At 44.7% G+C, this 21,458-nt stretch overlaps 1 long non-coding RNA gene across 1 annotated transcript; it reads left to right on the top strand.

The window, feature by feature from the left end:
• Positions 1-7,610: 7,610 nt before the first annotated feature.
• Positions 7,611-13,098, top strand: LOC310705850. The gene is made up of 3 exons (XR_014525493.1): positions 7,611-7,801; positions 10,897-11,011; positions 12,984-13,098. It is a non-coding gene; the product is annotated as an uncharacterized lncRNA (long non-coding RNA).
• Positions 13,099-21,458: the final 8,360 nt, after the last annotated feature.

Below are 21,458 nucleotides of genomic sequence, written 5' to 3'. Positions count from 1 at the left end.
AATAATAATAATAATTTATTATTTATACCCCGCCCATCTGGCTGGGTTTCCCCAGCCACTCTGGGCGGCTTCCAAAAGAATATTAAAATACTGTGATACATCAAACATTAAAAGCTTCCCTAAACAGGGCTGCCTTCAGATGTCTTCTAAAAGTCTGGTAGTTGTTGTTCTCTTTGACATCTGGTGGGAGGGTGTTCCACAGGGAGGGCGCCACTACCGAGAAGGCCCTCTGCCTGGTTCCCTGTAACTTGGCTTCTCGCAGTGAGGGAACTGCCAGAAGGCCCTCGGTGCTGGACCTCAGTGTCCGGGTAGAACGATGGAGGTGGAGACGCTCCTTCAGGTATACTGGACCGAGGCCGTTTAGGGCTTTAAAGGTCAGCACCAACACTTTGAATTGTGTTCGGAAACGTACTGGGAGCCAATGTAGGTCTTTCAAGACCAGTTTTATATGGTCTCGGCGGCCGCTCCCAGTCACCAGTCTGGCTGCTGCATTCTGGATTAGTTGTAGTTTCCGGGTCACCTTCAAAGGTAGCCCCACGTAGAGCGCATTGCAGTAGTCCAAACGGGAGATAACCAGAGCATGCACCACTCTGGCAAGGCAGTCCACGGGCAGATACGGTCTCAGCCTACGTACCAGATGGAGCTGGTAAACAGCTGCCCTGGACACGGATTTAACCTGTGCCTCCATGGACAGCTGTGAGTCCAAAATGACTCCCAGGCTGCGTACCTGGTCCTTCAGGGGCACAGTTACCCCATTCAGGACCAGGGAATCCTCCACACCTGCCCGCCTCCTGTCCCCCAGAAACAGTACTTCTGTCTTGTCAGGATTCAATCTCAATCTGTTTGCCGCCATCCATCCTCCAACCGCCTCCAGACACTCACACAGGACCGTCACTGCCTTCACTGGTTCTGATTTGAAAGAGAGGTAGAGCTGGGTATCATCCGCATACTGATGAACACCCAGCCCAAACCTCCTGATGATCTCTCCCAGCGGCTGCATGTAGATGTTGAAAAGCATGGGGGAGAGGACAGAACCCTGAGGCACCCCACAAGTGAGAGCCCAGGGGTCTGAACACTCATCCCCCACCACCACTTTCTGAACACGGCCCAGGAGGAAGGAGCGAAACCACTGTATGACAGTGCCCCCAGCTCCCAGCCCCTCAAGACAGTCCAGAAGGATGTTATGGTCGATGGTATCAAACGCCACTGAGAGATCCAGCAGAACTAGGAAACAGCTCTCACCTTTGTCCCTAGCCCGCCGGAGATCATCAACCAGTGCGACCAAGGCAGTTTCAGTCCCGTGATGAGGCCTGAATCCTGACTGGAAGGGATCCAAATGGTCCGCTTCTTCCAGGCGTGCCTGGAGTTGTTCAGCAACCACTCGCTCAATCACCTTGCCCAAGAATGGAAGATTTGAAACTGGGCGATAGTTGGCCATCGTGGCCGCATCTAAAGATGGTTTTTTAAGAAGCGGTTTAATAACCGCCTCTTTCAGCGGGTCTGGGAAGGCTCCCTCACGGAGGGAAGCATTCACCACCCCACGAAGCCCACCGCCCAGCCCTTCCCGGCTAGCTTTTATAAGCCAGGATGGGCAAGGATTCAGGAGACAGGTGGTTGGTTTCACTCGTCCAAGCAGCCTGTCCACATCCTTGGAGGTAACAGATTGGAATTGATCCCACGCAATTAGACTAGACAGGACTCTAACACTCTCCTGCCCCGGCCCTGCACCCACGGTGGCGTCTACTTCTTCCCGAATCTGAGCGACTTTATCTGCAAAAAACTTTGCAAAATCATTGCAGGAGATCATGTGGCCCGTACTGGGCCCCAATGTAGCAGGTGGTTCCGCTAAATTGCGGACCACCTGAAAAAGTCTCCTGCTGCTGTTTTCTGCAGATGCAATAGAGGCGGTGAAGAAAGCCTTCTTCGCCGTCGCTACCGCCACTTGGTAGGCTCGACATTGAGCTCTAACCTGTGTCCGGTCAGCTTCAGAATGGATCATCCACCACCGACGCTCTAGCCGTCTCACCATTTGTTTCATTGCCCTCAGATCTGTGGAAAACCACGGGGCTGTCCGGGCTCCATGCAATCGGAGAGGGCGCTTCGGAGCCAAACAGTCAATAGCCCTGGTTAACTCAACATTCCAGCGGGCCACCAGGGAATCAGCTGAAAGGCCATCAACATGGGATAAAGCATCCCCTACCGCTCTCTGGAAACCATTTGGATCCATTAAGTGGCGGGGGCGGACCATCCGAATCGGTCCTACCTCCCTGCAGAGGGGAAGGGTCGCAGAGAAGTCAAGTTGCACCAGGAAGTGGTCTGACCATGGCACTTCTTTTGTTTCGCTTTTACTTAGTGTCAGAACACCAACATCCATGGAGGTAAACACCAGGTCCAAGGCATGTCCGCGGCTATGGGTTGGGCCAAACTTATTCAGGGACAGCCCCATGGAGGCCATGCTTTCCACGAAGTCCCGAGCGGCCCCTTGTAAGGTCGTGTCGGCATGGATATTAAAATCCCCTAGGACAACCAAACTAGGTGTCTCCAGGAGGACATCCGCCACGACCTGAAGCAGCTCGGGCAGGGAATCCTTGGTGCAGCGGGGAGGTCGGTACACCAAAAGGAATCCTGTACTGCCCCTATTGCCCAACTTCCAGAACATGCACTCAGAGAACTGGGTCTTCCCAATAGGACGTCTGGTGCAAACTAATGACTTCCTAAAAATCACTGCAACCCCCCCTCCCCGCCCACAAGGCCTGGGTTGCTGTGCATAAGAGAAACCTGGTGGACAAGCCGCGGCAAGGACAGGCCCATCTGCTTCATCCAACCAAGTCTCTGTTACACATGCCAGGTCAAATCCTCCATCCATGATCAAGTCATGGATGGCAGTGGTCTTATGAATCATTGACCTGGCATTGCACAGCAGCACCTTCAGGTTATGTGGGTATCCCTTGCTGATTCTAGTATCCGTCTGGTCAGGACCAGACCCGGAGGCAGGGATAGTCCTCAGACAACGACTAAACCTGCCTCCTCTGTAATTACATGGTCTGGTCTTAGCGTAACTCCTCCTCCTACCCGTGATCACTGAGATCGGTTGTCCCAGCGCATCCCCCTCTGTGGAACATGCCCCAGCCATTTTGTTGGCTGGGACCCACTCCCCGGCAGCCCTGACCCCTCCCCTTAAGAACAAAATAAGACCTTAAAACAATAAAAACAAAAAACAAAAAACCCCAAAACAAAAAACAATACAAATGAAAAACTATAAAAATTACAAATCCATTAACATCAAACAAATTCCCAACTAAACATCCATCCCACCCCCATCCCTGTCCCCGCATATACAAAAAAAAAAAAAAAAAAAAATGGAAAGGAAAAGGAAAATTTTAAAACATTTTAAAAAGAACTCTGCGCCCCTCCGGATCCCCCTGGGCCGCAGCAGCAGTGATAGCAACCCTCCCTGTGAGGCCTGTCCTCCTGGGCAGCAGAACGCAGCAGTCCTTATGAGGCTTCAGGCCCTGCCCTGGGCCAGGTGGTGAGTGGCAGGAAGGAGCAGGGCCCTCAGACACTCACACAGGAGAGTCCTCTTGGGCAGCAGAGTGCAGCAGTCCTTATGAGGCTTCAGGCCCCGCCCTGGGCCAGATGGTGAGTGGCAGGAAAGAGCAGGGCCCTCAGACACTCACACAGTATTTTAAAGACAAATAACTTATAGGGGCCTTTCATATATTTACTTTAGGAACTGTTTAACTGCAGACGTTGTGCTATAATAAAATCACATAACGCTGCTACTTTGAAGGGTCACTGCATGCCAGGATAGTTAACATTTGAGGTGCCACAAGGTATAGTTTCTGCTTTACACTTTGCTGCATATATATATCAAAGGAGAATTAAAATAATGGCTGTTAGCTAAATAATAATATCTGTGCTTCCTATTAACAGACATTGGTTCCTTTTGTTTTGCTTGGGTTGAGACAGAAGAGAGTCCTCCGTTTGTTTGGCTCTTTAAAGAGCCGTCTGAGTCAGAATTTCTTACAGAAACAGAACTGATACTCAGTCAGGAAGTGAATTTTCAAGCCTCTGGCTACCTTTTCTAGCTTTGCACCTCAGGATGGGAGACTAAAGCTGGTGCTACAAGCCCCAGGCGGACAGAAGCCACTAAAAAGCATGTGAGGAATTCTCCTTAACAAGATTCAGTATAAATAAATGAAATGTGATAGCATTTCAAAGCAGAAATCCCATCAGCATAAATCTGTCCCAGTTCTAACATGGCAGTTGCTAGTGATACTATGTATATAGGTATGGATGGATGGATGGATGGATGGATGGATGGATGTATTACTCTTTTGGCTTGCATTCCTCCAAACAGCTTAAAGCAGCACACAAGGTTCTGTTCACCTTACTAATTTCATCTCCACAGCAACCTTGTAAGGTAGGTGGTTGGGCTAAGAGGCAGTAACTGTTCCAAGGTCACCTAGAGAGTTTCATGGCAGGAGTGGGGATTGAACCCTGGCTCCTGAATCCCAGTTTATCAGCTATGCCACATTGAATTTAATATGACAGGAAACTGTGAGGATCAGGAAAGACATCAAGAATAATAACACTTCTATAATGAGAAATGTATTAAGACTCAGTGGATACGAAACATAACAATATCCATTCAGAGCACAAGTAACTTAATGGGGCAAATGTTAAAAGGATCTGTACTGTGAAGATAGAATCATTGACTGAAAGAAACACAAAAACCTCCAGTAAGGTCTAATATTGTGATTCATGTGGCCAACCAGAATTATTTTTATCCCAGAATAAAATGTATTTGTCATTCAGGGACAAAAACCACAGTATAGCAGACTGCTACAGCAGACATTTCTAGAGTAGTGGGCTGAACAGTAGTGTGACACAAAGTGCTCTATATTTGTGACAAATGGGCCAGACAACTGGTTTACCAGGGACACAGTTCATGTTGATTTTAAAAAAGAATTTGACCCTCCTAGTAGTGCAGCAATGAAATGGCTAGCATATTTGCAAAGCTAAGCAGTGTCTGGTTGGGTTGCTAAGTGAGATTCTTGCATTTCAGGGGGTTGGACTAGCTGACCCTTGAGGTATTTTCCAGCTCTATAATTCTATGATTTTATGACCGTGTGTGTGTGTGTCATGCATTTTGGTCCTCTCAGTAGGAGTGGTCACCCTTTGGCAGCTCAATCATCCGATTATTAACTTAAATGTAGGACCCACTGTGTTTAATGGTGAATTAGTCTTAGGTAAATGTGTTCAGGATTTCAGCCCAATAGAGAATGTTAAGTAATGGGTACTCAAGCCATTTCAAACCTGTAAATCAAAATTGGACACCTTTCTTGAGGTAATAGGATTGATGAAGGAATTGTCAGAACTCAATTAACAGCTTGGTTTACATCCTATTTAAGCTGGCTAAAAGATGGGTGTAGATATAAGCTACCCCCAAATCTGAAATAGTCATGGGTGAAGACAAAGTGGCAGATCTCAGTTGCCAGAAATGCTATATAATTATTGCAGATCATATTCCAATGGCTGGCAGTCTGTTCTTTAAAAATTAAACAGCCCCCCCCTTCCTCAGTTCCACATGTGTGTTTGTGTGCCCATTACCTCTCTATTTCATGCATTTGACAGTGGGATGTACCCCACTAAACCGTACAATGAGTTCTTATTATAACCACAACCAGCCAATAATAATAATAATAATAATAATAATAATTTATTATTTGTACCCCGCCCATCTGGCTGGGTTTCCCCAGCCACTCTGGGCGGCTTCCACAGAAACCAAAAAACACTAAAATATCATACATTAAAAGCTTCCCTGAATAGGGCCGCCTTAAGATGTTTTCTGAATGTCAGGTAGTTGTCCATCACCTTGACATCCGTTGGGAGGGCATTCCACAGGGCGGGCGCCACCACCGAAAAGGCCCTCTGCCTGGTTCCCTGTAGCTTCGCTTCTCACAATGAGGGAACCGCCAGAAGGCCCTCGGCGCTGGACCTCAGTGTCCGGGCAGAACGATGGGGATGGAGACGCTCCTTCAGGTATACTGGGCCGAAGCCGTTTAGGGCTTTAAAAGTCAACACCAACACTTTGAATTGTGCTCGGAAACGTACTGGGAGCCAATGTAGGTCTTTCAAGACCGGTGTTATGTGGTCTCGGCGGCCGCCCCCAGTCACCAGTCTAGCTGCCGCATTCTGGATTAGTTGTAGTTTCCGAGTCACCTTCAAAGGTAGCCCCACGTAGAGCGCATTGCAGTAGTCCAAGCGGGAGATAACTAGAGCATGCACCACTCTGGCCAGACAGTCAGCGGGCAGGTAGGGTCTCAGCCTGCGTACCAGGTGGAGTTGGTAGACAGCTGCCCTGGATACAGAATTGACCTGTGCCTCCATGGACAGCTGTGAGTCCAAAATGACTCCCAGGCTACGCACCTGGTCCTTCAGGGGCACAGTTACCCCATTCAGGACCAGGGAGTCCTCCACACCAGCCCGCCCCCTGTCCCCCAAAAACAGTACTTCTGTCTTGTCAGGATTCAACTTCAATCCATTAGCCGCCATCCATCCTCCAACCGCCTCCAGGCACTCACACAGGACCTTCACCGCCTTCACTGGTTCTGATTTGAAAGAAAGGTAGAGCTGGGTATCATCTGCATATTGATGGACACCCAGTCCAAACCCCCTGATGATCTCTCCCAGCGGCTTCATATAGATGTTAAAAAGCATGGGGGAGAGGACGGAACCCTGAGGCACCCCACAAGTGAGGGCCCAAGGGTCTGAACACTCATCCCCCACCACCACTTTCTGAACACGGCCCAGGAGAAAGGAGCGAAACCACTGTATAACAGTGCCCCCAGCTCCCAACCCCTCTAGACGGTCCAGAAGGATGTTATGGTCGATTGTATCAAAGGCCGCTGAGAGATCCAGCAGAACTAGGAAACAACTCTCACCTTTGTCCCTAGCTCGCCGGAGATCATCAGTGCGCCGGAGATCATCAGTGCGACCAAGGCAGTTTCAGTCCCATGATGAGGCCTGAACCCTGATTGGAAGGGATCCAAATGATCCGCATCCTCCAGGCGTGCCTGGAGTTGTTCAGCAACCACACGCTCAATCACCTTGCCCAAGAATGGAAGATTTGAGACTGGGCGATAGTTGGCCATACTGGCCGGGTCTAAAGATGGTTTTTTAAGAAGCGGTTTAATGACCGCCTCTTTCAGCGGATCTGGGAATGTTCCCTCACAGAGGGAAGCATTCACCACCCCGCAGAGCCCATCGCCCAGCCCTTCCCGGCTAGCTTTTATAAGCCAGGATGGGCAAGGATCAAGGAGACAGGTGGTTGGTTTCACTCGTCCAAGCAGCCTGTCCACATCCTCGGGGGTAACGGATTGAAATTGATTCCATGCAACTTGACCAGACAGGGCTCTAGCACTCTCCCACCCCAGCCCTGCTCCCACGGTGGTGTCTAGCTCCTTCCGAATATGAGTGATTTTATCTGCAAAAAACTTTGCAAAATCGTTGCAGGAGATCTTGGGGTCTTTACAAGGCCCCGATGGTAAAGGTGGTTCCGTTAAGCCAAGGATATTTTGGCAGAATAAATGTATTAGCATCCAAAATGTCACAATACTCTTTAGTGGTGGTCTGCCTTCATGAATGGCAAGATTATGTTTTTCTCTGAATCTAGGGATTTAATATCAAGGGGTGACCCTAATGAAAGTTGTGCAGCCTATTCTGAGAAGTGGCAAAAAGGAGATAAAGTGGGGTATGCTTTTGAGATCCTGATTTCATTCATGTGCAAAGAAGAAATGTAAGTATATCACACAAAACTGTTTCTGGTTGTGTATCCCCCCCCCCCCAAATATGACTTTGATAACCACTAGCATGTACGTTTGTGTGAGGGGAACATAAGATGCATCCATTCCAAATGGATATGGAAATGACATACCTTGTTGTAGGAGAAATGCAAAGTGACAAAGCATAATTCTCTTAATTTCAACATGGAAGCATAGTACTAGCCCCTCCTACTGAGGTGCCCAGGAAGACTGGCATGGGCAGCCAACTGAGATTTTCCCCTGACAGAACTTAGCCCTTACCAGATGTACACCTGAGGGAATGTAATTTGTTCCATGTGCTGGGCCAGTCAGGTCCACCTTAGGTGACATCTACAGTCCTATGCCATCCCATGTCATTCCTTCCCCAGTGCTTGTATTTCTCCACAGGTCCTTCTGCTACCTTACTGACAAAATCCCAATATATTAGTCAATAGCAGATTCAACTGTATTGACATTGAATAAGTAAATCTGACATGGGAGAAGAAGCTCTCCAAGGTTGGGTGGTGAAGATGGAGTGAATAAAAGAACAGGAGAAGATGCAAACCCAGCAGCCAATCAGTGCCAATATAAACAATTCCATCCTGAAAGTGACCTTCTCAGACCCTACCTACCTTGACTGACAGAAATGGGATTTTCAATAGGCAGGCTTACTGCGTCTAACCTATCTGAAGAAGTGTGCATGCACACGAAAGTTCATACCAATACCAAACTTAGTTGGTCTCTAAGGTGCTACTGGAAGGAATTTTTTTATTTTATTTTGTTGTGTCTAACCTGACCATTATCAAGTCTTAGAGCCTGGTTTCTGCAAAATAGACCCAGGAGCTTCTTCCTTCCATCCTTAGTAATTTAGCCTCTCCTTGAAGGCTTAGTTGCAGTAGATGCCAAGGGACACTGACAAGGCAGAGATGCCTTTACCCTATGCAAAAGCGTCCACACCTTGCCTAGAGACAAATTAAGCATTCCAGTCAGTGTGAAGCTGGTTTCAGAAACAACTGCATCAAGCAGTATTATCTTATAACAAAGATCAGGGATATATATGTCTATGTGGATACAGAGTAAAACCCCAGCACTGGAGATGCACTGTAAACAGGAGTTTGAATACAGCCTTAGGTTTGATTCTTTACAATAGGTGTGGAATGTGCAACATGCCCCTTCATCACCACACATGCCCAAAACGTTTGTTACTGTGTTTTAGCTTTGCAATTTCAGAGTTAAAGTCATCTTTTAAAAATAATTTTTACTTTTTAAAAAGAGGCTTGCCAAAACAAAATTATATCCTAAGAGATGACATTCTAATATACATTCAAACATCATAAAGGGGTGTCCATTTCTCTATCACAGTTGCAGGATGTTTTATAGAACATGATAGAAAAATAATAATTTTCTTTTTCTTATAGAAAATAATGGCTAGAATTCCCATTGTCGACGCACAAACAAAGGTGTTTTCTTTGGTGCTTACATCCATAGGCATGACTTCATTTTATCAAGTAAATAGACACAGAGCTCAATCCAGTGAGCCTCTAATGAGCCCACCAGAGGATGTTCCTTTCTTACATTCACCTGTTGGACTAGACTAGAGAGGAACAGAGAAAGCAAAATGATGAAATTGTACATACCATTTGGGGGAATATTATGCATTTTGAAAACCTTGCACCCTCTCCCTCCTGGTATCAACTGCAGGGGGTGTGGGTGTGGGTGTGTTGTTGCAGAAGGAGCTGAGGCAAGAGAAGGCTTTGGACTCATGGATGGCTGGGTGTGAGGAAATCAACTTTGTATGGTAGATTGGTAACTCGAATGACTGCTTAGGCTTCTCAATAACAAGGAGCCTGAAGTTTACTCTGTACCGAAACATTTCCTCAATCTCCATTACTTTTTACATAAGTTGACCAAACAGTAGCAAACAAGCCTTTCCCGCAACTGGGAATCATCACAAAGGCCTCATTCTCTTCTCCTCTATACAAGGAAATGCAGAAAAACAGCTCTGCTTATAGGTTAGCTTTCAGGGGAAATGATCTTAGACAATCTTCTTCCTATATGCTTGTTTATGATAAGGAGGTGTCTGGGTTGGTGTTCATGTGCACACACGTGTAATGCTGTTCAATCACGTAATCCCATCCCGCGGCAAGAAGTGATATGATTCAGAAACATGTTTATCACCTCACCTGTTTGTGACAACTAGGCCTCAGCCGGGGCATAGGAAGGGGGTTCAGGGGGTGCGGTCGACCCTGGGAGCCATCTCTGAGGGGGGTGAGAAAAAGGCACACCGCGGGGGACTTGCCCCACCACCTCCGGGCGCGGTGACGTGAGCCACCGCCGTGTGGAGGCTCGCGCTGCCACAACCGCAAGCGGAGGATTGCGGCAACGCCACTGCAGACCGCATGGAGGATCGCCCAGTGCGGCAGATTCCCCCCCCCCCCTGGTGCATGGTATGGCCACTGCTCCGGGCACCCATGCAACCAGCTCCGCCACCGGCCTCAGCCATTACTGACTTTCACTGTGATGTACCTGTAGCTGCCTTTTTTAAATGCCATGGGGCCATATGTTAAGTACAGAATTTGGGTTGAAATGTCTGGATATTATGAAACACTTCACTCCAGCAAGGCTGGCGCTTCCATGAAGTGAGGAGACACAATTTGCCGATCTGACCGCCTCCCCTTCCAATCCCCCACCATTGCACCACTGCCACCCCTGCCATGGCTTCACCATCTCCCCTGCCAGTATAGTGCCCTTGCCGCTCATGGTTGCCCTCACCACTGCCTTGTGGTGGCAGCGCAGGTGCAGCCATGAGTGAGGGTACAGTTGCGGCAGCGGTGACGACAGCGAGGCCAGGGGCGGGTGCAATGGTGGGGACAGGGAGGGGGTCCAGATCTGTAGAGAGGGGGCAGATGCATTTTGCCTAAAGTGGCCAAACACCCCACACCGCTCCCATACCCCAGTGTCTCATATACAGGCCTTCACACCAATTTCTCATGTTAGATGTTTACTGCCATTTAGGGATGTTGTGACAGGGCAAGGCCCTAATCGCTCACCATCTTGATTTGCACTGAGGCAATTGCTTTCATTTTGATAGGCACATAAGCAGCCATTCATTTCACTTGATTGTGGGTAATGAGGAGGGACCCCGAAAATCCATTGGCGCCATGTAGCTCAAACACTGAAAACCAGAGCTATTTCTCACTCTGAAGGTAAGCCCAAATTGTACCCATACCAATAAATGGCCCCATGTAATTTTTATGCAAATTTGTGCCCAAGTCTTTTAACAACACCCCTGTTACCATGACCAAGGCTCATATCTGAAACTCCCTCCCTACATAGTTCATGCTTTATGTGTGTGAACACACCAGGGGATGTGACTAGGCAGCATGCGGGACCTCAGGGACATGGCTACTTGATACAAGCTTTCTCTCTGCATATCCATGCACCTGTATAACTTCTGTGTGAGGCTACAGAGAGGGCTGGGGATGGCTTCTTTGCTCTGACAACCTTCAAAGCACAACAGTACGTGTCAGGCCTGCTGTGTTCGTCATCAAGGGCAGATCCACACTGTTAAGTACCATATATCCCAAGCACATTTAAAGCACATGGCTTCCCCCAAAGAATCATAGGATCTAGGGTGCTGGGGATTTGTAGCCCTGTGAGGGAGAAACTACAGTTCCCATCATTCTTGTGGGCAGTCGTGTGCTTCCAATGTGTATTGGGTGCATATACTCAATGCATATACTCTAGGCATTCAGATACCTGGCATATAAAGTTTCCAAGGCAGTGTTAACAATGATGCTGTTATTGGAACTCCTTTGCCAGGTGTTTGAATAACACAAAGGCTGCTCCTACACCTCAAGTCCACAAATGGAGGCTATTTCCAGTGGCATTCATGTGATGTGCATAATCTCCCTGTCCCTTCTGGACTTTTTTTTTAAGATTGTAAGACTAAGGCAGGATTTTCTATATTTTGCATTGTACAGCACCCAGAGTTCCTTTAGTTGCTTAATAAATAACAATGAACATGGAAATGTCTGTCATCATCATTCCTGAGTTTATTATGTTCAATGCATTCAATGTTATTTCTTATATATGCCTTTCCCTTACGTATCCTGTGATATATGCCCTCTCTGTAAGCAACTATTTCTGGTAGCTCTAAAGACATTTAATTCACTGTTCTGTTTCATACCTGCTGGAAGATTTCCAGTTTCATTTCTCACAAGCAGCTCTTCTGTTTTGGAGAGCCAAAGTCTTAATCGGCCTGAAGTCATTTTAGACTAGTATGCAACTGAAGCCTTCCATTGCAGCCTCCACATACATCTTACAGGATTTGTTGGAAGGCAAAGTCACTGATGTTGTTCACTTTAAAAATAAAATAAAATCTCAGCTAGCTGCGTACTTCTGGATTTTAGCCTTGAGATCATTATAATTACATTTTCTTTCATTTCAGTCACAGCAGAGGATATTAAAGCAGATGGACCCTCTCCACAATCTGGGTCTTTAGACATTTCCACTTGCCCGAGATCAAATGGCTACAGCACATTTAGGGTTACAGTCTCCTTTTCCTCCTCCTTCTCCGCAGCGGTAGGGTTCCCCCCCCCCCCGTCTTTGGCGTTGTCATGGCAACCCTATATCTGGCTGCCAGCTCTGTCGTAAGTTATTGAACTGAGACTGGCTTTTGGTTTAGCAGATAATTAGGTTCTGTCTCACAGGTTCATTTTCCTGTGGCTGGGACATGAATATGACCTACAGCTGGCCTCAATTTCAGTGTCACAGACAAAACTTTTAACCCTTCCATGGCTCAGCACCGCTCTAAGCCTGCTGGCAGCTGGTGGTGGCCGTAACCAGCCCGCTTTCTCCACAGACTCTGGCGCAGCACATTTTAGTTAATCATACAGGAGCATTTCCCAGTTCATTTGTTAGACTAATCCCGATCTTGCAGGGAGACAAATCAAGGCAGTATTCCCAGGGCAGAGTACATAAAGAGAGGCTGTTTTGGCACCAGACAGTAGCTCCATGATTGCAGACCTGTCAATAAGGTAAAAATGAGAAGAGCAAAACAGACATCTGTCCTTGAATCGAGATTATGATGGAACTCTGCCAATAGACAGCAGCTGAGTAACCAGCCATAGTTGACAATATTAATTTTATTTTTCTTCCTTGTCTGCTTTCCCTCAGGAACTGAGGGCAACTCTCATCATCAACCCTATTTTCTTCAGCCATGTTTGCAAACTGATCTTCCTTCACTTGCTATCATGAGAATAGATGTTGTTCAATTTTAGTAACCTCTGGCAAGAGTTAGCTAGTTCCCCCTCCTGCGAGAGGGAGAGCTCAAGAGAGTGCCATGGTTGAAAGAAATATCTGTGAAAGTGGAGTGGAGCTCATCTGGCCTTCAGCCCTAAAACAAACAAACTGAAAGTAGCAACAACAAGGACACATCCAAGATAGCAGCTTTTAGTGAAGTGGGAGTGAAGGAAAATGAACCCTGAGGATGATTTTGTGCGTGCTTTTTCATAGTCACACTCATTTGAGCTGTGCCACCACAATGAGTCACCTGGGCTAGCAGTGACTAACCCAGGGTTCAGCAAAGTCCCCCATGTGGCTTGTAGGTGCCACTACTCCTGACACACAAGGCATTCCTTCATCTGGAAGAACCTTGAAAGTGTTTCAAATGAGAAAGATTTGTATCATGCAGCTAGTACTAAAGGGCTGTGGCACATGTTTAACTGAGAAGCTGGAAAGATAATTGTGGGATTTCTTGTCCCAGTTCTCCATTTGCAAATCTTCCAGCCACTTTTTTGGTTGTGTTTTTTTCAAGCCTCCTGAAGAAAAGCAAATGTTGGCACATATAGTTGTATAAATCAAAACAACAGTTTTTATTTGTGTAATTTTGGGTACGGGAGAAATCAAGAATTTCTGTAGTATTCATTCTTTGGCAAATTATAGCAATCTATAGCAACTTATCGTTTCCCTCACACAGCGATATTGTGGATTAAGTTAGCTGAAAGATATGTATCCCAATCTAGCAAAGGCCATCTATCCTTTGAAACACTCTTATCTCTAAGGATCACCCCTCAGCACCCAGCATCATACTGCAAAGGGAGAAAAACATTCAAATATCCTGGGCAGCAGACAGCGGATCATTGCAGAGTTTAAACAATATATAAGTGTCTATGCACTCTCTCTCTCTCTCTCTCTCTCTCTCTCTCTCTCTCTCTGACACACTTCAAATAGAACTGCATTTTTAGACCCTTTCTTGTGCTTTATTTCTAATTCTATTTTCCCAATAAAACCATTAGCTTTATCTGCTTTAGTGCAGTGATTTGTATGATTTTTTATTAGCAGTCGTCGCTCACTGTTTGGATCCAGTGAATTGTCCAGAAATATCGGTGCTCCACAGGCTTCATGAGATCTATAAATAAATACTATTGCCTTCTCTGCCCCCCCCCTAAAATGGCACCCTGGCAGTGCTGCTGACTCTTGCATTCAACGGAAGTGTGTACACAGTTTAGTGGTAAGTGCAAGTACCCAGGTGCAGAGCAGGAACTAAGACTGTTGGCACCAGGAGCCAATGGCATGAAACAAGCCCTGTAAGTCAACTCCATATTTGACCATGTAAAAATCTAACAGCAACTGGAACAAAATGATAAAGTACAAGCACAAATAATTTGAATATTTCAAATTGTGGTTGAACAGTACAATGGCAATTAAATCAAGAACATGGAAAATACTTACTCTAATGTCTATTACATCCGTAACGTTACACATTCTTGTTTTTGTTGCAGCTGCATCTCACAACCACCCTCCATAACATTTAGTACTGCACATTACCAATAATCTCATCTAACACATTTTTAAAATCAATAAATTTTATTTTTTGTAAGTAATGTGGATAGGTGTATTATCATCGTTAGTAATATTAATGTCATTAGTAATTAACACATAACATTAATCATGATTTTGGTGCCTCCTTGAATCAGGAGCCCAGCTCACTCCTCTCACCCCGCCCCCAATCAATCCCTGACACATCAAAGACTTGTTCTTAGCATTAGGACATTTCTCCTAATGTTTAGCAGAAATATGTTTCTCTACAATTTATACCAATTTTCTCAGCTCTGGAACAACAAATGACAAGTCTGCTCCATTCTCTGTGTGACAGCCTATCAGCTATCATAGTAACTTGAGGCTCTCATGGCCCAGTACAGGACGTGTTGTAAGGTATCTCTTTTTAAAAAGAAAGAGTAGTTTTTAATTGAGTTTCAAGCAAGATTACAGGTTTAAGTGTGAGATGATGCTGTTACATTAATAGAAAAACAAAGCGACAACAATGCAACCCCACCCATCCCTGCCCCCAGTAGAACAGAGTGTTGTAAGGCATCTTAACAAAGACTTGGAAAGTTCACTACAGAAAAATCAGTACTATATTTTCTATTCCCAATATTGTAAACTGCAATAATCTTAATGCACAGTTCAGAATACAATAATCTCCAGTAAATTTGACTAAGAAGAATTTACGCTTTTTTATTACAATTTTAAAAATATATTAAAAGCTAATTATATATTAAAGGATATTTACAGGTTTACTTTTCCAGCACCAGTGCTGTCCATTCATTTTCAATTAAGGATTAGTCATAATCTCTTTTGTTTGCGAGTTGCTTCATTTGTGGCTAACATGTTGTGGTATAGTAATTTAGCCAATGGAATATTATATTCCCAAACAAAACCAATGTTGTTGGAAATGAAGTAGATAAATAAGAAGATAGAACAAATAAATTCAAAGGAAAAACAATAATCTGCTTGAAGAATACTATTTGTCCAGGTCCCTCAGAGCCATTGAAATAACTTTTATTTTGCTTCTCAGAAACTTAAAAACACAAAAGTTTTGACTGGAGTTTGCTAACACATTCAAGTACCAGTCACAGAGTGGTGGTGGAGGAGTTCAGATGACCCCTAAAATATGTGTGTGTGTGTGTGTGTGTGTGTGTGTGTGTGTGTAATGTGGAGGGCTACAGGAATCTAGCAGAAAATTGAATGCGTTTTCCATTTTCAAAAAGAAAAAGGTTGATTAGAAAAGCCAGCAGTGATGGTGGTAGCCATCCTGTTGTACCTCCTGAGGAAAAAATAAGAAAGGTGGGGTGGGAGTGGGAATACTAAGACTTTTGACATAGCGCTAGATATAGTATGAAACTGTGACATCCCAAAGAGGCTTCCGCTCCGAGGCCATCAATTAGTTAGCTTAACCACTTGGTAAAGCACTCAGGAGAAATCAGCTCTGAGGCAACATATTCTTCGACCCGTTCAGGGAGAGTGCTAAACCATATTTTCCCACAGGGAAGTGTTTTAGGACTAAAGCGCTTTCAACAAGGCCAGATACTCTTTATTTCAGGTTGAGGGGGACCTACGGTGAATTCCTTCTCCAACCAGTGCTCATGTACCATCTGAGAAGTGTGACTTTCAAAGGGAGCCTAGAAGAGCTATGTAATCGCCATATGTGAGGTAGCTGTTTGAGGGGGACAAGTCCGAGCTAAGTCAAGGGAACATGAATTTGTCACAATAGTTGTTATTAAAAAGGGAAGGTATTTTTGGTGTCCTGTAGCTGATTTTTAAAATAATACAATATAAAGTCCTTAACAACTTGAGATCACTTTACCTACGAGGTTGTCTTACTCCACATGTGCCCACTCCACCACTTTGAATGGTGGAATTGGCACTACTATAGGTCCCACTGCCCTGTTCATAGCTTTGCTATGGCTACATTTCTATTAATATTTCTACAATCAGCATAGATATATTTTAGTGAACATTCAGCTTTTGGTGCAAAGTGATAATTTTCCAGGAATTATTTCATTGTTGTTTTAAAATAAGTAAATTTAGACTGCTGTGGAGGTGTCCCCCGTCCCCCGCCCCCCGTCTCCCTGGATTCATGCAAAATATCACCAGTGATTAATGAAAATCCTATATGGACTTTGTTGCTGAGATCTGCAGTAATTGGAATCCACATCCACATCGTACCTTGCAGTCATGCTGCAAAAGGCCAATAAATTCCCACTGAGTGTGTTACTTGTTAAATTTAGTGCATTACATTGAGGGTAATGAATAAAAGCAGTGGGCCGTTACTGTCTGGTTGGCAAAGGAGGAGCAGGAGCAGCCAGACTCCCCTGAGGCCCCAAGCAGGCTTAAAACTGTGACAGACCGAATCAAGGGACTCCCTAAGCACCACAGTTCAGCTTGTCTCCCTTAATTTCCTCTTTTACCGAGACTTCAGAGGAAATGGAGGGAGGTGAGGTAATTTTCTGCATTAAAAACACCACAGATGCATAGCAATATCCCCTGCTATAAGATCTCTTAAAGCCCAGTTTGTTTAAAAGGGAAGCATGCATATTAGGATATTAGTCATTAGATTTATGACAAATTTGGGGGGAATGTATATAGCTTATAGTTCCATATAAATATAAACACACACAAACATGCCTTCTATTTCTGTATGTAAGTAAATATCTACATCTCTCTCTCTTTCGCTGCTCTGGTTCCTGGAGTCGGGTTTTATCCGCTTTCTCTGATACAGTGGACACTCAGGTTGCGAACGTGATCCATGTGGGATGCACGTTCGCAACCTGCAGTGTTCGCAACCCACGTCTGCGCGGGTTGTGATTCAGTGCTTCTGTTCATGCGCAAAGCGCGATTTAGCACTTCTGCGCATGCGCAACTACCGAAACCCGGAAGTAACTCATTCTGGTACTTCCAGGTTTCGGGAGTCCACAACCCGAAAAAACGCAACCTGAAGCGGCTGTAACCCGAGGTATGACTGTACATATTTTGGATGCTTATTAGCTTGTACCTCATTGTTAGCTTTTAATGCTGAAACTTGTAAACCATATTGGCTGCCTTAGTAGAAATGTGGGGTCTAAGTAGCATCAGATGGCATGTTGGGGCTGAGTTGCTGCAGGATAGTGTGATGGAGGCAGTACAGTGAGATGTAAGTGGGAATAATTTCCCATTCTGCCCTATTATCATCGCATGCTGCATTATTTCTGTTCTGCTGCAGTTTATCTTCCACCAAAACTATGTTAGGGTCCACAAGAGTCATCTAGTCCAACCCTCTGCAATGCAGGAATCTCAGCTAAAGCATCCATGTTGTACTGCAAAGGCCTAACAGAGGAACAGGAAGTCATCCTGGAGGCAGGTGGTTAGGCTTACGATGTCATCAGGAATTTGTGGGCAAAACTTGGGGAATGAGGGGCTCAAAGAAATTTCTAAGTGCTACAAAGTCTACACCCTGACAGAGATCTTTTCTGGCAAATGAATTAGGTTTTTGTCATTCTTCATTTGCTGTCTGATGTTATGAGCCCACTATGGCTAGCTGGCCCTAACAAAGCCCTGTAACAGGCAAGCGCTCATATGGCATAGGACTTAAATAGTACAAACACCATTGAGGCTTCCTATCTACAGGGAGACTACGCAAGATACAGCTTTAAAAGTGTACATAACTACTGTATTGGCCCGAATATAAGCCACACTTTCCCCCCCAAATTCCGACCGTGGAAAGTTAAAGTGTGGCTTATATTCACAACCTAAATGTGCATTGGGTTGCAGCTACGACAAGGCACTTTTCAAAAGTACTCTTGTTAACGCTCCTGCTGTAGCCTGGGAACATTTCGAAGCCCTTCACTGAAGTCTGCTTTGCCCTGACAGCTTCCCTGGACTCGGCCATGGTCATTTCAGCCTCCTGCCCCACATGGTCAACAACAATGGCTGTGAGGTGGGAGTGGGCATCACAGTGGGTGAGAAAATGTGGGCAGAGGCAGAAAGATGGGCAGCAGGTGGTGCTCCGGGGAAGCGCAAGAGCTTTGCCACCCAAGATCCTAGACTATGGTTGGCGGTGGCTTTGGCTCTGGGCCAGTGTGAATGCTCCTGGTTTTCTACGCCTATGCTGGGGGGTGGGGATGGGAAGGGAAAGAGGGCGGGAGAAACCCCTAGCTTTCTGTGCAGGGTGCCTTGCACACGAACCGATCACATACAAAGGAAATCTGCAATCCTAAATACCTAAACAACTTTTCTTTTTCTCTCCAATTTTAATGGAGCGGCTTATATTCGGGTATTGCCTTTTTTTCTTCCCCTCCCATGAATTTTAAATGTGCGGCTTATATTCGGGTACGGCTTATATTTGGGCAAATATGGTAATCACCTTCCTTCTCCTACAGTATATTTTTTTAAAAAATTAGATCCCCTCATGCTGGTTTCAGTAGCCATTTCCAAAAGACTGTAACGCATCTCACCAGTATTGCCTCTGAAGCAGCTTGGCTCTTTCAGCAAATTCCCAGTGTGGTGACAGGATCCAAACTCTCTTTATAGTTAGAGCTGATGTGTGACTAAAAAGAGATCATAATGGACATGAGTAGCATCTTCATCAACCAGTGAAGGAAGCATGTCTTCATTTCAGACTACTTTTAGAAAGAGACAAAAGGCTTAAGGGAAAGAAAAGTCCACGACACACATTTCTGATCCAGTTATGCTCTCTGACTTCATGAACATGTTTGCCATGAGTTCTTGAGGGTCACAGAGACACAAACTGGTGAAGTGCAGAGGCATTTAAAGGCATATAGTATATTCCTTTTCAGCTGCACAGTTCAAATAAGGTTGCTTATTAGGTATTCCTAGCTAGAAACCTGTACATATCATTTCTTCAAATAAGTTCATGCCACATTTTCCCTTTAGAGGTAAAAAAAGCCAGTGTGTGATGTAGCTGTTAGTATGTCACACTAGGACAGGGAAGAGATTAAATCAAAAATTAGCCATGAAGTTAAATGGGGCATCTTGGGCCAGTCTCTGTCTCTCAGGCTACCTACCTCACATGGTTCTTACGATAATAAAAGTGGGGTGGAATTATGGGTTCTGTTTTGATCTCCTTGGTTAGGAGGGCAGAATATAAATGTAATTAAATTACATAAGTTGATATGTGTCATATGTTGCCATTTTGTGTGGCATGGGAGTTTTCTCATGAGCCCTTCCCATGTTTATAGTGTTCTTTGGTTAGACAATGGAAGGTTGAAGACCACACATCTATCTCTGAGGGAGAGGATCCATATCTGTCCTAGGTGTTGTAGTTTAACCTTCCCACTACTTTATATGGGAATGGCATGCTGCAGAAATGTGGCCGATGGCTTGGATCCTAATGCAGGCTCTTTCCTTACATAATGAGATGGATGAAATGGCCACCCAAAATGGTTGTCTGCCCCTCAGAACTAGGTAAACTAAATTGATTGATAGCAGAGACTAGTCCCAAGTTTCCCTGGATTGGGTTTAAATCATAATATTCACTTTTACTAATTTAATGACTAATCAATTACAAACCCCTCATTTCCCCATCTGCATTATTTTGATGGTGTCCCATCTTATGTTATGGAAGTCCATGATATTATCACCAAAATCATACAGGCCAACACAGTCAATCAGATAAAGTGGCAGTGAGGGTGGTATGGAGTACAAATACTGATGGTAATAGAAGGAAAGCAATGAGAATAAGCTGCCAGGGGTACAAACAGCATTGAAACAACATATTAGCTTACAACTGTTGAAAAATGGGTGAAAATTTGCCTTTAAACACTCATGAAAACAAATACAAAATTAGCTAACTAGTTTTTGCTCCATGCAAAATATAGCAAACAGGAGTATGAGTGTTCCCCATTTTCTGACTAAAAGCTCCTCTTTTGCATGAGTCCCATAGGGTTTTACTACACTTTTGTCATTGTGAGGTGCAGTGAGAGCTCCCTCTCCTGTTGTAATCTGCTTTGACACCTTCTGAGGGCTCCATTTGTGTGAGGCAATTATGACTTTGTGTTTTCCTTTATGGATCATAAAAGCACCTATTGATGGACATCTTTGCACACAACACCATTCCTGGCCATGGTGAAACTCCTCAGTACAGGATGAAAGGCAATGAGATACAGATAATTTCAAAGTAACGAAAGGGAACAAACTCCCATCCTGTCAGATCCCAGTTTCTGAAGCAGAGGGCTGATAATTCAAAATTAAATTTGGAATGTATGTTTTAAAAAGTAAATGTTTACAACTTTAAGTAGATTCTGGGAACATTTGAAGTAAAGTGAGCTTCATCTACGAATGAATTTGCAACCAAAAAGAACAGATAGGTTCAGCCTTTGCCACTGGCTCTGGCTGATGAGAGTTGCAGCATAAAATATCTAGAGAACACCAAAGCCCTATGTAAACACAGCTGTGAGAGAACTGAGTGACCATTGTCTTGAGACTTTATGATGGCTATGTAATTCTGAAGATTTCTTTTTTAAAAAGTTGGATATGCTTTGGAAGTTATTAATGGAAATATGGATTGTATTAAAACACTAATACTCTGATAATTTTTAATTTAATAATGGTAATAATTTTGATTTGAAGTTGAAGCAGCAGCTATAACCATGAAATATTCATAGAGAATTAAGGTTCCACAATGACCTTCTTATCTTTGAACTTAGTAGATAATTTGAATGTAACAAATGGTCAAGTCAAGCATCTGACCACTGGGTCTTTACATACAAGGGATAGATTCCATTGTACACCTGGCCTTTTTATAACTCTTGTTGTAAATGCGATCTTTGTGGTCTTTTCCCACCATACTCAATAACATCCTTATTGGTTCAT

Source organism: Podarcis liolepis, assembly GCF_965112155.1.
Source record: "Podarcis liolepis genome assembly, chromosome: 4".
Classification (NCBI taxonomy): Eukaryota; Metazoa; Chordata; class Lepidosauria; order Squamata; family Lacertidae; genus Podarcis; species Podarcis liolepis.
This window is presented reverse-complemented; position numbering and strand designations above follow the sequence as displayed.